At 46.7% G+C, this 18,051-nt stretch overlaps 1 long non-coding RNA gene across 1 annotated transcript; it reads right to left on the reverse strand.

Moving 5' to 3' along the window:
- Nucleotides 1-4,893: 4,893 nt before the first annotated feature.
- On the reverse strand, nt 4,894-7,227 carry LOC310694345. Its single transcript, XR_014519605.1, has 2 exons — nt 7,003-7,227; nt 4,894-5,429 (listed from the first exon to the last, which is right to left on the reverse strand). It is a non-coding gene; the product is annotated as an uncharacterized lncRNA (long non-coding RNA).
- Nucleotides 7,228-18,051: the final 10,824 nt, after the last annotated feature.

Consider the following 18,051-nt stretch of genomic DNA (forward strand, 5'->3'; position numbering starts at 1 on the left):
CTGAACAACTCCAGGCACACCTGGAAGAAGCGGACCATTTGGATCCCTTCCAGTCAGGATTCAGGCCTCATCATGGGACTGAAACTGCCTTGGTCGCGCTGGTTGATGATCTCCGGCAGGCTAGGGACAAAGGTGAGAGCTGTTTCCTAGTTCTGCTGGATCTCTCAGCGGCCTTTGACACGATCGACCATAACATCCTTCTGGACCGTCTAGAGGGGCTGGCAGCTGGAGGCACTGTTATACAGTGGTTTCATTCCTTCCTCCTGGGCCGTGTTCAGAAAGTGGTGGGGGGGATGAGTGTTCAGACCCCTGGGCTCTCACTTGTGGAGTGCCTCAGGGTTCTGTCCTCTCCCCCATGCTTTTCAACATCTATATGCAGCCGCTGGGAGAGATCATCAGGGGGTTTGGGCTGGGTGTTCATCAATATGTGGGTGATACCCATCTCTACCTCTCTTTCAAATCAGAACCAGTGAAGGCGGTGAAGGTCCTGCCTGGAGGCGGTTGGAGGATGGATGGCAGCTAACAGATTGAGGTTAAATCCTGACAAGACAGAAGTACTGCTTTTAGGGACAGGAAGCGGGCAGGTGTGGAGGATTCCCTGGTCCTGAATGGGGTAACTGTGCCCCTGAAGGACCAGGAGCACAGCCTGGGAGTCATTCTGGACTCACAGCTGTCCATGGAGGCGCAGGTCAATTCAGTGTCCAGGGCAGCTGTCTACCAGTTCCATCTGGGTCTACCAGCTCCATCTGGTACGCAGGGTGAGACCCTACCTGCCCGCAGACTGTCTCGCCAGAGTGGTGCATGCTCTGGTTATCTCCCACTTGGACTACTGCAATGCGCTCTACGTGGGGCTACCTTTGAAGGTCACCCAGAAACTGCAACTAATCCAGAATGTGGCAGCCAGACTGGTGACTGGGAGTGGCCGCCGAGACCATATAACACCGGTCTGGAAAGACCTACACTGGCTCCCAGTACGTTTCCGAGCACAATTCAAAGTGTTGGTGCTGACCTAACCCTAACCCTAACTGCCTATGGCATGGCAGCTTCTTCCAAGCTCCACTCTCCTGCTGGGGCTTCATTTTATAAAGTTTGCCGCGCGCACACACACTTAAAAGCATAGCGACAGCACTTCCTCCTCCTGAAACTCATCCGTGGGGAAAATGGGATGAGGTTCTTGAGATGCCACCACCATCAGCAGCAGCTGAGCTGTGCTTTGCCACACCTTGCCTCACCCCTTAATTACTGTGTCGTTTAGGGACGATCAAAAAGGCATAAAGATAAGCTTTGAGCCAGCAAAAGGGACAGGCAATGCTCCTGGTGACAATTAACGCCGTCAGAGAAGGGACGTGAAATCGGTATCAGCCAGAGGGGGTTCCTTTCTTGTCTCACTCTCTCCCTCCCAAGCCATTGAGATCCTGGCCTCAGATTGCAAAGGGAGGACCACCATGGAGGCACCTGTCTTCATAACAAAGCCATCATTATGTCAAGTAGCACGTTGGAGGCTAAGCAAGTTAATTAGGAGCCGTCAGCCCAAGCATCTTAATTACATGGATATCCTTCTGCTCTTCCATGGAACTGAGGAAAGGAGGAAAGTCGGGCTCCCTTTTCCCAACATGACTGCTCTGTGTTGTGGGTCATGAACCACACTAGCCTAAATTTGACACAGAATGGAAGTTTGTTGTTGTTGTTTAGTCGTTTAGTCGTGTCCGACTCTTTGTGACGCCATGGACCAGAGCACCCCAGGGCCTCCTGTCTTCCACTGCCTCCCTCATGCTGGTAGCTTCGAGAACACTATCCAACCATCTCATCCTCTGTCGTCCCCTTCTCCTTGGGCCCTCTGTTGTCTTTGTCCATGGAGTTTTCTTGGCAGGGATACTGGAGTGGCTTGCCGGTTCCTCCTCCAGGTGGATCACATTTGGTCAAAACTCTCCACTATGACCTGTCCATCTTGGATGCCCTGCTCGGCATAGTTCATAGCTTCTCTGAGTTATTCAAGCCCCTTCGCCACGGCAAACCAGTGATCCATGAAGGGGGAATGGAAGTTACATAATTCTTTTAAAAAAATAAAAATGCTTTATTGATATTAAAACCAAGAAACATACAGAAGAGTTATCCATAACTGTAAAAAAGAAAAATAATAAAACTTATTACATTGCATCACGATACATTTTTCTTCTTAAGTTTATATCAACTTCCCATCACCCCACCGTGTTTTATCTAACGACCTATATATTTCTGTTTTCTTTTGTTACATTTCGTCAAAATTGTGAAATCTCTTAATTATTCATCCTCCCACAAAAGTCATTCAAAGGCTGCCACAGACATCATATTGTTACAGTAATCCTTTAAATCTTTTTTGTACATATCCCATTTCTTAATAAACATTTGACCGGTGTGGCCTCTCGGTTTTCCTGTTAATTTTGCCGTCTCCACGTATTCCGACATTTTATTTTGCCACTCCAGCTCTGTCGGTGTTTTCTCTCCTTTCCAATTCATAGCTATTAATACTCTTGCCGCTACAGCAGCATACAAGAATATTTCTCTTACATTTTGGGGTATGTGAGCCTAAAATCCCCAGAAGGAAAGCCTAAAGTTTGTTTGTTTGTTTTACAAAGGGCACCTTAATTATTCTTTTAAGTTCATTATAGATTACATCCCAATATTCTTTTATTTTCTTGCAGGTCCACCACATATATAGCACTGAGCCTTCCGCCTCACCACATCTTCAGCAAGAAGTTACATAACTCATTGCTGCCACAATTGCGTTTGGATAGCTTTACCCAAAATAGGCTCATTGGAATGAATGAATGTAAGTTCGGTCCATTAATTTCAACAGATCTGTTCTGTGTAAATTTCAGATGAATAGCACCCGTTTGCCCTTTTTGTGTTTTTACTTTTGCTTTTTTGTATCCCGCATTGAAAGACCTTTTTTGTGGTTCAGCAGTAGAGGAATGTATGTATCAACAAATATATTAAGCGGGAAGGTGTGGGGACGGCTACTGGGAGTAGCATGGGAGTAGAATAGACTGATTCAAAGAGGTTAAATCTGAGAAATGAGAGTGCTCAACAACATCTCAGGGCAAGGCGACTTGGGAAATGTTGTATATACCGTGGTACCTCGGGTTACATACGCTTCAGGTTACATACGCTTCAGGTTACAGACTCCGCTAACCCAGAAATAGTGCTTCAGGTTAAGAACTTTGCTTCAGGATGAGAACAAAAATCGTGCTCCGGTGGCGCAGTGGCAGCAGGAGGCCCCATTAGCTAAAGTGGTGTTTCAGGTTAAGAACAGTTTCAGGTTAGGAACGGACCTCTGGAACGAATTAAGTTCTTAACCTGAGGTACCACTGTACCAAGGATTTGGGTAGCCTGGGGAAATTGCTTTCCTGAAGATCCCTGGCTCCTGGTAGGCTGCTGCCATTGCAATTTTTACAGAGCCAGAAAAGGAGGACTGGGGCATCCCTACCAGAGCCATCTTACCCATAGAGGCTAGTGGCTGCCCTTGCCCGCCTCTGCCATGCCTCACCAAAGCAGCGCCGCGTCCTGAGCCTCCATCTGCCATGGCCACCACAATCCAGCTGAGCCACAATCCAGTTGAGCCAGAAGGTGCCATGACCAGCCTCTGCCTCTTCCCCGCCAGAGGAGCCGCCCTCCAGCCATTGCCCTCCTCCTCCAGCCCTAAAAAAAGTTGACAACTCTGGGAAAGGGGGGGTGCTAGAGGGATCTTTGCACCACAGCATCGGATATGCTTAGGACGGCCCTGATCCCTACTGTAAGTATAGCAAGACAAGAGAAGTGGGGCAGTGCATAGGGCCTCGTGGAAGTTAAGTAGGCGTTGAATCCCACTATGCTACCATCCAGGGATGAGCAAATCCATCAATTTCAAATTCTCTCCATTTCTCATTTTGACAAGACTAAATTGACTTCCCCACATTCCTACCTCGGTTTGCAATTTTTAAAAGTCCTGGTGAAAATGCATCCAAATTTTTGTACCAATTTCTCCTAGTGTACACATATCTGCATGCAATTTTGCCTAATACACCCTTTTAAGCAACGTAATTTCTCTTAATACAGTGGTACCTCGGGTTACAGACGCTTCAGGTTACAGACTCTGCTAACCCAGAAATATTACCCCGGGTTAAGAACTTTGCTTCAGGATGAGAACAGAACTCATGCTCCAGTGGCATGGCAGCAGCAGGAGGCCCCATTAGCTAAAGTGGTACCTCAGGTTAAGAACAGTTTAAGGTTAAGAACAGACCTCCAGAACGAATTAAGTTCTTAACCAGAGGTACCACTGTATAATGCATTTCTGTATTTTGTTTTCACGGATATGTGCACACATTCCCCTGGTATTTTTTTTCTGTACACATCACTTGACTGGAGAACTGCATTGCAAAATTCAGGAAAGTGCAAATTTCGGTTCACAGGTTGTTCTGTAAAGTTCAGTTTAGCAAAGTTCACCTTAAAAAGCAAACTGAATCTAATCCCCACCCCTGTCTCTCCATCTCTAGCAGTGTGTGTGTGTGTGTGTGTGTGTGTGTGTGTGTAAGGTTGCATTCGGTCCCAATACATTGATTTAACAAATTAGTAAGCTCCTGCCAACCTAGCAGTTCGAAAGCACATCAAAATACAAGTAGATAAATAGGTACCACTCTGGCGGGAAGGTAAACGGCGTTTCCATGCACTGCTCTGGTTCGCCAGAAGCAGCTTAGTCATGCTGGCCACATGACCCAGAAAAACTGTATGCGGACAAATGCCGGCTCCCTTGGCCAGTAAAGCGAGATGAGCGCCCCAACCCCAGTTGTCCGCAACTGGACTTAACTATCAGGGGTCCTTTACCTTTACCTTTAAGAGGGAAAGAACAGAGGAAAGAACAGTCCAACAATCTACTGGTGCTGGGAAACTAGTTGCTTTTATTGCCATTCACCTGGCCGTGAGGGTGAGGAAACCCATCAGGGCGTTGAGCTTTTCACAACCAGCATGGCTGGGTCATGACATATCAAGAAGGAGATTCCAGACAGGAGCTCAGCTGGTCAACGAGACTCCCTGAAATGCTGCGATGATTGTATAGGATAGGATGAAGCAAAACCCAAACATTTTGGAGAAAGCAAAACGTCAAAGCAGAGTGCAGAAAGGACTGGCTTTGATGGCGTCAGCGAGGTCCGGCAGGTGATCAATGTCAAATTGCTTTCGCGGGGAGCTCCCTTCAGTTTTCCAGCGGCCGAGAAAGAACATCATCAACAGCAGCCCTTGGGAGGTTGCTTGGTTTTGGGGGGACACTTCACAGCTGGGGGGCAGCACTGGGCAGTTTTGGGGGGACACTTCACAGCTGGAGGGCAGCACTGGGCAGTTTTGGGTGGGCATTTGGTGGGGGGAGCCTTGCAGCCTTGCTTGCACTGGGACATGTTTCCAAAAGTGGGTGGATAAACCTGCAGAGACAGAATGAAACAACAAACAAGAATTTAGGGGAGCAAAGAGAGGCTGACCTTATCCCCGACTCCAGTTTCCAACAGGGGCTAGCAAGACATTTCTGAGAAGCCCTGTGAGAAGGACGTGGCAGTTACCACCCTCCCCTTTTGATTTCTCTCCCATCAAAGCCACTTCCGAGCTAGAGAGGAGGTGGGGTTGCGGGCTTCACACACACCCACATGCACGGGGGCTGGCTTGCTTTAGGTTTGGCTCTCTGACCTTGCTATGGACCTCGGTTGGTCACCGTTAAGGGGCCTGGTAGGAATTTTTTCCACTTGGCAAATTGGCTCCAGCCATTTGGTTTTTCGTCTACTTCGTAGCAAATCGTCACAACTTCCTTGGCATTGGCAGTTAGGCATTGGTAAGGGTATTGTTATGTAGATGAGAGGGGGGAGGAAGTGCCGTCACCTCCCCCCATAGCAAAGGGTAGTCCGCTAAAGGATTCCAGGGGGTGTGGCCCTGTCCGAAGCCTATGGAGGTGTGGGCCCAAGGCACGCCCCCGAGCGGTGACCCCAGGGGAGCTCCTAGTTGACGTGCATCAGCAGGACTCCCCCTACTGGTGGTTAACCCTTGCCGGCCTTCATGCAATCAGGCTGAAGCCGGATAGTCTGTAGGAACAATGCCTAAGCCAATACCACTCATTACCTGTAACCAATAAAGCTGTGGCCATTTTTCACCCATTAACCAAAAATATTGGTGTCATGTGTTTTTATTTCCAATGGGGGGATGCGGGAACTCGCCACGCAATTGAGATTCTGAGATACACTGTCTCTGTCCCTGGAGGCTCCATTCCCAACTAGAGACCTTAGTGCAATGGGGCAGCAGATCAGTGGTAGAGCGCTAGCTCTGCATGCAGAAGGGCTGAGAATGTAGGAGGCAGTGTTGTCTACATGGACTGGCAATGGCCCTTCAGGCAGGGGCGGTGCCAGACCTACATGGAGTTGCTAGGGATTGAACCTGAATCCTTTTGCAGCTGCTCTGCCTACTGACCCAAGGCACCCATCCAAGCCGGTTCCTTCCCTCCCAAATGGTAGGCCAACTAGATGGTTCTGGGAAGCCCACGGCCAGTGCATGAAGGCAGCAGAACCTGCAAAAACCTTCTGCATGCCAGGCAGGTGTTCCACGGAAGCTCCAACTATGTCACGGAGAGGGACATCTCTTTCAGGACGATGCACTCTAGGATTTCCCAAAACTTGGGAACCAACCATGTGGTGGCACTGTGGTTACCACATCGACAGGCCGTCATTTTTCCCCAGAGGCAAACTCTAGAGGAAATCCAGTAAACAGATTATTTAAATCCCACCTCCATGCAAAGAGATCAGTATGCCACCTCGCTTGAGATTCTCATGGTGTTGCCTCATGCTCCAGCCTGGGGCTGAGTTGCAGAACGCCATGGACTGCTATTTCCACATCATGCCAGTCTCTGTGGAGATCGTATCTACAGCCCTTTTCCAAAACCTCATAGAGGAAAACAGAGAGCTAATGTGCAGCTAATCTGCACAGCTCAGAGTGCAGTGAGAAAGCAAGACTTACCCAAATTCACAAGACGGAGCAAAGAGGTGACGCCGACCCAATGGATTGAGGAGCCAGGAGCTGCCAGCCTCTCTTTTATACCCGATTCCAAACTGTCTCTTCCGGGCAGAGAAATGTGGACAGGAGAGATTGCTCAATTATCTAATTGACCCGATGAGATCTCACAAGGGCCAACACCCCATTTTCTCCATCAATGGCTCAGGTGAGGAAACATTCCTGCTTGGTGAGGCCATCGCCCCTCCGCAAATTCCGCTCTTCTCTAGAACGGTCAAGGAGTTTCTCAGCATCAACATCATTCTTAGGTGCTGCTGCTTCTGGGCACAGGAAGAGTCATAGCTTCATGGCAGAGCATGTGTTTGGCATCCAGAAGGCCCCAGATTCAAGTCCTGGAATCTCCAGGCAGAGCTGAGGGTGAGGGAAAGGAACCCTGTCTGAAACCCTGGGAGGCTGCCGCCAACCAGTGTAGACCAGTGTTTCCCAATGTGGGCGATAACGCCTCCTAGGGGTGCTGGAACAATCCTTGGGGGGGGTGTAGTAGCCTCGGGTGCAATTGGGGGAGGCGTTGAATAAAAATAAGGGGGTGGTGGAAGCATAAAGAAAAAAGAGAAAGGAATTTTGGGAAACCATTCGTACATGTTTCATCTTTTTTTTGAAACAATTTTTATTTGATGTTACAAAAACAAAATTGTGTGGCAAGTCCCCCTCCCCCCATGAGAAATAAAGACACAGGACACGGTATATAAGGTTAATGGGCAGAAAACGGCCACAACTTTATTGATTGCAGGAATTGAGCGGTATTGGCTTAGGCATTGGTCCCATCAGCTAACCGGCTTCAGCCCGATTGCATGAAGACCGGTGAGGGTTAACCACCAGTAGGGGGAGTCCTGCTGATGTACATCAACTAGGATCTCCCCCGGGGTCACCGCTCGGGGAGGTGCCTTAGGCCCACACCTCCATAGGCTTCGGACAGGGTAACGCCCCCCGGAATCCTTTACCGGACTACCCTTTGCTTTGGGGGAAGGTGATGGCACTGCCTTCCCCCCTCATTTGCATAACAATACCCCTACCAATGCCTAACCTCCAATACCGAGAAGTTGTGGCGATTTGCTATGAGGTAGGCGAAAAAAACCAAATGGCAGGTGTCAATTCGCCAAGTGGAAAAAATTCCTACCAGGCCCCTTGACGGCGACCAATCGAAGTCCATAGCAAGGTCAGAGGAGAAACTAAAGGGCAGGCAGGGTGGGAAACCTGATCAGCTGGAGAGGTGAAGAGAGGGCGGACCTCGGGCGCGCCGGGCATAAATAGCCCGGGCCACGCCTCCCTGGCCAGCCGATTGGCTAGACAGGGAGCTGACGCCCCCGGAGGATTCCCTCAATCTCGCGGAGGCTGGAAGCCAGCCCCCACATGTGTGGGGAGGGTGTGGGCCCGCAACCCCACCTCCTCGCCAGTTCGGAAGTGGCTGTATAACAATACAACCATGCACATCAACAGTTAATAGATTCTTCCAAATCTATTGACTTCCCACCTTCCCCTCCATGGTTCCTCTTATTACAGCTTTTCTACTCCATCTTTTTCAATAGCCCATGTTTGATCAACTCCATTAACTCCACAGTAATTGCAACGTTACGAGTCTCCTTGCGATGCTGCTAATGTTTTCATCTGCTTACAGTGGTCTCCAAGAGAAATTATAAACTTCCCCCATTCTTTGTTGAAATTTCAGTTCCTGAGCTTTCCAGTCAGTTTTGCCATTTCGGCATAGCCCAACAATTTTATTTGCCACTCTTCTCTAGTAGGGACTTAATGTTCTTTCCATCTCTGGACTAACAGCATCCAGGTAGCTGTGGTTGCATACATTAGAAGTCTTTTCTGCTCCCTTGGCAAAACAGCACCTCCAATTCCTAGTGGAAAAAAAGCCTCTGGTTGTTGTTTTTTAATCAAAGTTAATTTAAACATTTTTTTCAATTCATTATATATCATTTCCCAGAATGCTTTTATTACCTTACAAGACCACCACATATGATAAAAGGTGCCTTTGTACATGTTTCATCTGTTGTGAAATACTGTTTACCACTTAGGTAGGGTGTGTTGAGGGACAGTGACAATTTCTCCCCTGGATCCGACAGTCGTGCTGGAGTCCCTTTTCGACTTTAACCAGACCCGGAAAGTGGACTGCAGCTTGCCTGCCTACTTGGCCAATGGTAGATTTCCAGGAGGGTTCTGAGTAATTTTTTTCTGAAAAAGTGGCAGTAAGCCAAATAAGTTTGAGAAGCTCTGATCTAGACAATACAGTGGTACCTCTGGTTACGAACAGGATCCATTCTGGAGGCCCATTTGCAACATGAACAGAACGCAACCCGCTTCTGCGCATGTGCGTGACATCATTTTGAGCGTTTGCGCATGCGCGAGTGGTGAAACCCGGAAGCAACCCTTTCCGGTACTTCCAGGTCGCTGCGGGACGCAACCTGAAAACGCTCAACCTGAAGCAAACGTAACATGAGGTATGACTGTACTGCGGTTGTTGGACAATGGACTGAATATGAGGCAGGTTCCTCTGTTCCTTTTAGAAGAAGCTCTTTCTTCAGAATGATGAGGACTAGAATATTACTTTATCTTGAGGGGTAAGGTCCACGAAAGAGCACTGACTTTTAATGCAGAAGGTCCTAGGCAGCTAGACTGGGGACTGGGAGCGGCCACCAAGACCACATAACACTGGTCCTGAAAGACCTACATTGGCTCCCAGCACGTTTCTGAGCACAATTCAAAGCGTTGGTGCTGACCTTTAAAGCCCTAAACGACCTTGGCCCAGTAGACCTGAAGGAGCGTTTCCACCCCAGACACCAGGGTCCATCTCCCAAGGGCCTTCTGGCAGTTCCCTCCCTGCGAGAAGTGAGGTTACAGGGAACCAGGCAGAGGGCCTTCTCGGTGGTGGTGCCTGCACTGTAGAACGCCCTCCCAGCAGATGTCAAGGCAATATATAACTATTTTACTTTTAAAAGACAACTGAAGACGGCCCTGTTTAGGGAAGTTTTTAATGTCTGATGCTGTATTGTTTTTAATATTCAGTTGGAAGCCGCCCAGAGTGGCTGGGGAATCCCAGCCAGATGGGTGGGGTATAAATACTAAATGCCATCAAATCTATACACCACTTAATTGCCCCCCAGCACCAAAAAGTAAAACATTACAATAACTCTGTAATGAAGCAAGTGCTAGAGTTGGCTCCCCCCTCCCCCTTTTCAGCCATCTTATCCCTTAGGCAGTGAGATACGTATGCTTTAAATAAATGAACCCATGATCCGTGCTACATTCCCGATCCAGAGTCCCCTCTGCCAATCTGCACTGCGACGAAGGGAAGGGGCAAATCCAATTCACACCAGTGGGAGATTTTCTTCCAACGCAAACAGTGGACCTGATCCATGAGCCCATTTGCATGTGCCAAATGTCTCCATCCACACAGAGAGACATGCCTTCACGTTTCCAGGAACAGGAAAGAATGATCACCAGATAATGGGAGGTGAATCATCTCAGTCAAGGGTGGTTAAGATCTTCTCACTGAGCCAACCACCAATTATGGCATGGAATTCTCTAGAGGTCCCTTATTAGGATGATTATTTGGGAAGGAAGCTATTCATTGACTGACTGACTGACTGACTGATTGATTGATTGATTGATTGATTGATTGATTATATTTGTCACTTGCTACGTCTAGTGTCCGACAGCCATTCTTCAGGGTTTCCGGGAAGTTTTGGAAGGTTCAGTCCTCGATTTTGATTCAAAATAGGGTCTAACTGCATCATGTAGAACTGGCCTATGATCTGTGCAGGCTTGAAAGAGGCAGTCCGCCATCTTGATTCAAGATGGCAGCCAATTGTACCCAAACCTAGACAGCAAGTTGCTCCTCTAGCTCAGGAACCATCATGTGAAATTTGGTTATGATATCTTATGAAGTGTCCACATGTCCAGTGACCAAACAAGCCATAATAATAATAATAATAATAATAATAATAATAATAATAATAATAATTTATTTGTACCCCGCCCATCTGGCTGGGTTTCCCCAGCCACTCTGGGCGGCTTCCAACAAAGATGAAAAATACACTAAAATGTCACATATTAAAAACTTCCCTGAACAGGGCTGCCTTCAGATGTCTTCTGAATGTCAGGTAGTTGTTTATCGCTTTGACATCTGATGGGAGGGCATTCCACAGGGCGGGTGCCACTACCGAGAAGGCCCTCTGCCTGCTTCCCTCTAACTTGGCCTCTCACAGTGAGGGAACCGCCAGAAGGCCATCGGAGCTGGACCTCAGTGTCCGGGCTGAACGATGGGGCTGGAGATGCTCCTTCAGGTATACTGGACCGAGGCCGTTTAGGGCTTTAAAGGTCAGCACCAACACTGACCTTTGTGCTCGGAAACGTACTGGGAGCCAATGTAGGTCTTTGAAGACTGGTGTTATATGGTCTTGGCGGCCACTCCCAGTCACCAGTCTAGCTGCCGTCCCAGAACCTGGTAATCGATTTTTGTGCCAGGAAAGCCCAGTGCAAATGGAAGTTTTAAGCTCTCTTCCCTGTATGCCATTAATTTGCACCATTTCAACCACACATGGTAGAAATCATCCAAGTTATTTGCAGATAAAATGCAATTGTGCCGTGTATTGAAATATAGGCATCTTGTCCACCCTGCCTTCTCTATCCCACAACTTCAAAAGGCCCCTCCGGATAGTGTTTGTTTGTTTGTTTGTTTGTTGGGGGGTCAGTTGGTTGTTGTTTAGTCATTTAGTCGTGTCCGACTCTTCGTGACCCCCTGGACCAGAGCACGCCAGGCCCTCCTGTCTTCCACAAGGGTCGGTTGGTAGGTGAGTGTATTCTGCAACATGTCATTGATGCAATAACAGTACATTGGGGGCGGATTGATCCTGGATCATTCAGACCTCATTCTGTAGGGCCATAAGGAACCCCGCCCCCAAACAGCCTTTCTGAGAAAGGAGAGGTCCGCCAGGAGAACAGAGCTGGCATTAAGGGGCCTCTCAAATGTTTATTCAAGGTTGTAAATAGATAAGGAGGACTCAGGAATACACGTTGCCGTGGTGTGGTGGGGCGGGTGGGGCCATTGCAAGGATGAGGGGGGCAATGCCCATGTAAGGACATAGAAACTTACTATAACTTTCTATTTCCCAGAAATCAGGTGGTTTACAAGAAATCAGGTGGTTTAGTATTCTGCAAATGTATAAAAAGTTGGCGCACTCAGAATTGGGTGTGCAGATTGCGAGCTTATTGCGCTGCACCTTTGCTATGTATATGCATTTCAAATAAATCATGTTGTATCCTGCAAGGTCATTTGCCACTTTGTGTGAATCTGTGCTCCGGGGACCCAATAGCAGATATAGAACAGGTCCTTCATTTCCACTGTGTTAGTTACTCTGTGATGCTTCCCCAATGCTACTGAAATGTTGCCATCTGGAGGGACACTCTTTTTTTCTTTTTTCTTTAAAGTAATATTTATTGAATTTTAAAGGTTACAAAAAGAAAAAAAATTAAAAACAGCATATTTTAAAAATACAAAACATCACATCACATTAATAAAAAAAGAAACAAGAAAAAAAAGAAAAAATACAATAAATCTTCCCATAGCTTATCTTTCATTTGCTTATTTCCTTGACCTCCTGACACCTCCCTTTTTTGTATTCTAGTTCAATTAGCTATTTCAGCAAATCCTTTCCATCTTTTTCCAGTTTTTGTCCTCTATTTTATCTTAATATAATGTAACTTTACTTTCCCTCCTTCACCATTTAGCAATCTATTTTTCCTTAATCCTTTATAGCATTTCTGCTAAAACCGCATTATTTCATTCCAACATCCTTCTAACATTCCTTAATTTTACAATGTTTCTGTAAATAAACTTTAAATTTCTTCCAATCTTCTTCCACCAACTCTTCTCCCTGGTCTCGGATTCTGCCAGTCATTTCCGCCAGTTCCATGTAGTCCATCACCTTCATCTGCCATTCTTCCCGGGTGGGTAGATCTTGTGTCTTCCAATACTTCGCGATGAGTATTCTTGCTGCTGTTGTAGCATACATAAAAAAAGTTCTATCCTTCTTTGGCACCAATTGGCCGACCATGCCCAGGAGAAAGGCCTCTGGTTTCTTCAGAAAGGTATATTTGAATACCTTTACGAGACTACCGCTCTTAACCACTACATCACACTGTTTGGTCACAGTGGGTCTCCAAATCTTCCAGAGCTCCCCCCCCCCCATGGGAGTCAGTAACCTCCAGAGCCACAAAATAAGCATTTTTCACAGTCCACACAGTCTCATAGTAGGATGATTATGTTTGCTAATAAGCTTTTCATTGGAGGGACACTCTTAAACTGCAACACAACAAAAGAGGGACATTTGTGGTATGAAAGCAAAAATGATTTCAGCAGAAAGTTATGGGACATATTCTGATTGGAAACGAAGCAGCATGTCTGCTCCAAAACTTTTGCAGGCAGAAACAATATTGAAAGTGGAACCACATAGAATTGCCCTGATTCCCACTGTAAGCACATCTTATCATGAATGCGCAATGTCTAGGGGGCCTTGTTTTCCTTCCCATTTGTTCTCCAATATCACTTGCATCTTTTCAAAGTTTTATATTGTGGGAGTCTTACTGCCCTAAAGCAATCCAATTGCCGCCGCCTTAGTCTGACATTGTTGATGCAACACAGTTCATGGTGCAAAATCAGGCATCTGATTAAGTTATTGCGACATGTAATTAAAATTTTTGCGGCTTTCTTTTTTAAAAAAAAACAAAACACAACACAACTTTGCAGTGTTTCCTTTTAATGTTCCCTCTGGCACTGCTTCTGCTGCAAGCCGTGGCTTGCGATTCTCGCACTGCTGATTTCCCTGTGTTATGAAAACTCTTCTCATTCCAAATGATCTTTTTTTCATGGTTGGCCATGCATAAGTGCAGAATCAGCAAAGCTTTAGCATTGTCTGTCTCCATCCTTCCTGCAAATTCTGCTTGCACATCCTGGTCGAGCCACGGAGATGCAATCTTCTCTGTGCCCTTAAACCTCGGATAAAAAGGTAAAGGGACCCTGACCATTAGGTCCAGTCGTGACCGACTTTGGGGCTGCGGCACTCATCTCGCTTTACTGGCCGAGGGAACCGGCGTACAGCTTCCGGGTCATGTGACCAGCATGACTAAGCTGCTTTTGGCGAACCAGAGCAGCGCACGGAAACACCATTTACCTTCCCGCCAGAGCGGTACCTATTTATCTACTTGCACTTTGACGTGCTTTCGAACTGCTAGGTTGGCAGGAGCTGGGACTGAACAATGGGAGCTCACCCCGTCACGGGGATTCGAACCGCCGGCCTTCTGATCAGCAAGTCCTAGGCTCTGTGGTTTAACCCACAGTGCCACCTGTGTCCCTAAACCTCGGATAGAATTGCACAATTTTAAACAAAATGCTCCTGAGCATACACTGAGTATATACCTTAAACTGGGTTTCCCGGACTTCATTTTTTATTTTTTTAAAAGCATTCCAAAATGCATTCTCATAACCCTACAATTTCACAAGCTTTGCTTAGAGTTCTCTCTCTTGATCTGGTATTCAGTTCCCTCTGCTGGTCATAGCTGAGAAATGCTTTTATCTCATTGGTCATATGGATATTGATGCTGTCATATTTTTTTTAAAGGTTTTTAAGATAGTATTTTATCATTCTATCTTTGTAAGCTACACAGTGAATTGTGATATTTAGTGTCCCATATAATGAATGAATGAATGAATGAATGAATGAATGAATGAATGATCTCCTGTGTCCTTTTAAAATGTGGGTTTTGGGGATGGGGGGGTTATTTGGTTTTTGTTTTGTTTTGTGGGGAGGGGGGGAAATGGGGGGAGGATGATGTATCTTTGATAAATTGTTATGTTGAAATTCCTAATTAAAAAAATAATAGAATAGTGCATGCCGCAGCGAGACTTCTCAAGGGGTCCTCGCCGTGAGATCACATTCACCCGGTGCTATACCAGCTGCACTGGCTCCCAGTGGAGTACAGGATCAGGTTTAAGGTGCTGGTTTTAACCTTTAAAGCCCTATACGGCCTAGGACCCTCGGACCTATGGGACCGCCTCTCCTGGTATGTCCCACGGACGACCTTACGGTCTTCAAATAAAAACATCTTGGAGGTCCCAGGCCACAGGGAGGTTAGGCTGGCCTCAACCAGAGCCAGGGCCTTTTCGGCAAGGGCCCCAATCTGGTGGAATGCTCTGTCCCAAGAGACTATGGCCCTGCAGAACTTGACATCTTTCCCCAGGGCCTGCAAGACGGAGCTGTTCCACCAGGTCTTTGGCCAAGGCACAGTCTGACCCCATCCTTTGGTAATCCTCATAGAACTCTAGCCCAATGGTTGCCATTAATCTGACTCGGAATTGATTTTAGAATGAATTGATTTTAGAGTGTATTTCAATTAATTGATTGTCGTTTTATGTAAACTGTGTTATTTTTACTGTTGTTATCCACTTTGAGCCCAGCTTCGGCTGGGGGGAGCGGGATATAAATAAATAAAAAGTATTATTATTATTATTATTATTATTATTATTATTATTATTATTGACAGTCCTGGCCAAATACTGTATGGTATGTGCTGCCAGTGCGACTCCAGGCGTTTGGCCTCAGGAGACTGGCTGCCCAATGCATTGTAGGAGATAATTCCCTAGGGACGGAAATAACCTCACGGCCAGCTTTTCAGTCGCCACCTCCCTGGAGAATTCCATAGGCAAGAAAGTTTGATGAGTGGAAAATCACACAAAGATGCCTGGGTGAGGAATACTGCGAGGAACATTCCCCTGGAGGTTATTCATGCTGTTTTGACTCCTTCTCACCACAAAGTATTGCTTCAGCGCCCGGGTATGATGTACACAGCAGTAACAACAGCACTGTGCAGGTGTTGATTGTTATCGGCAGACTGGGAAGAGATGAAAATATTTGAGTATCTGGGTAGAGAGGGACTGAATAGTCTGTGCCTATTTCACCCCTTGTAAGTTTATTTCTAATAAAATGCAACAAAGTATAACAGCAGATGTAAAAAAACAGTATATCTGGAACTGAACATAGAGGAAGGTAGTGTTGTGTAGTGGTTAGAGTGCAGTGCTAGGACCTGGCAGGGGCTGATGGGAGCTGCATTCCAACAATCTGGAGGGGCACAGATGTTCCCCACCACTTTATGGAACGAAAAGGAGCATAGTCGGACAAAGAAGACCCATTACCTTCTCCAAAGTTACTCCAAGTTACTCTTCCAACAAAGTAACACAACCCAGACTTTGTTGGAAGATTTGGAACAGGTAAGGGGTGTCAGGAGCTCGTCCTATACTTGAGTAGGACCCTGGCAGAGAGACATGCCCAACTGGCATGTTCTCGCCCTCCTGGTCGTTCGTTCGGGAGCTTCAAAAGCTTTCTTCAGCCCAAACATCACAGCGACTGATGCCAACAGACAATGGCACACTTAGGGATCCGCAGAGTCTTCACAGTTTGCGTAACAGACTTCAGCAACTCAGCATTTTGGCTAATCGACTTTATTTACATATAAACACACACGGAGCACTGCAACATGGCTCCCTCTCTCTCTAGCATCAGACAGCGGAGAGAAAAGGAACAAAAGACAATAGTCCCACTTCACGGAACACAGCAACACAAACATCCTCTCTCCATCACTTCCCACTCGGTAGAGTCAAAACATACAATGTCATGTGATAGACAATAATCCCATGACTGCAATCACAGAGCAGGAATTCTAACAAAGGGAAATATAGTAAGCCCACAACTTATGCACAATTTAACTTGCGTGCATTCAACTTTCTGCTCTCAGCAAAAAAATAAAAAATAAAATAAGACTGGGGACGGAAAGAAGGCAGGCATCGGGGGGGCAGAGACTTCACACCCACCCATAGGAGCCAACTTCTACGGGCCAAGGTCCCTTTGATCTCCCCAATAAAATATTTGAGGGGTGCTTCGTATGGTATGTGACGCTGGTCTGGGACTGTAATAAATTTCATTTCAAAATATTTGAGGGGGGGCAGGGGCCCCAAAGTTGAAGCGCATTGCCATTCAGATCCTGTGTGTGTGTGTGTTATGTGATCCATTGGGTGGAGCGGGGCTTATCTGCCCTCCACCTGTAGCGTTCCCAAAACAAGGAAGGATTAGACTATGATTAATAGAATACACACAAGGCTTGACCAGCAAGACTCTGGGAGGAGGTGCCAATAATAATAATAATAATAATCCTGTCTACCCCTCGGCCCAGGTCGTTTTATTCACAAAAGAACTTTTTTCACAGTGTTCGTAAGAACCAATCAGATTTCCTCTGAGCATTTCAAAAAAACCCACAATGGGACAAAGTCAGATAAGAAGAAATTCTTTCAGCTACAAAGAAACTATTTCCTACTTGAGCATGCATATGTAGTTCAGAGTAAATAAAATAGGAATAAAAGGAGGGGTGCATTCAGCAAAACCGCAGAGGTCATAAACAGGAGTAAACAGGAGAAGAATATAATAATAATAATAATAATTTATTATTTATACCCCGCCCATCTGGCTGAGTTTCCCCAGCCACTCTGGGCGGCTCCCAATCAGTGTTAAAAACAGTACAGCGTTACATATTAAAAACTTCCCTGAACAGGGCTGCCTTGAGATGTCTTCTGAATGTCAGGTAATTATTTATCTCTTTGACATCTGATGGGAGGGCGTTCCACAGGGCGGGCGCCACTACCGAGAAGGCCCTCTGTCTGGTTCCCTGTAGCCTCACTTCTCGCAATGAGGGAAGCGCAAGAAGGCCCTCGGAGCTGGACCTCAATGTCCGGGGAGAACGATGGGGGTGGAGACGCTCCTTCAGGTATACTGGACCGAGGCCGTTTAGGGCTTTAAAGGTCAGCACCAACACTTTGAATTGTGCTCGGAAACGTACTGGGAGTATTTACCATCTCCTTGTGAACTCTCTTCCTGGCCCTTAAGATCTATCTAAAGATTAACAAACCCTACATCAAAGTTACAAGGGACGTGGGTGGCGCTGTGG

The sequence above is a fragment of the Podarcis liolepis genome (assembly GCF_965112155.1).
Source record: "Podarcis liolepis genome assembly, chromosome: 15".
In the NCBI taxonomy this organism is placed as follows: domain Eukaryota; kingdom Metazoa; phylum Chordata; class Lepidosauria; order Squamata; family Lacertidae; genus Podarcis; species Podarcis liolepis.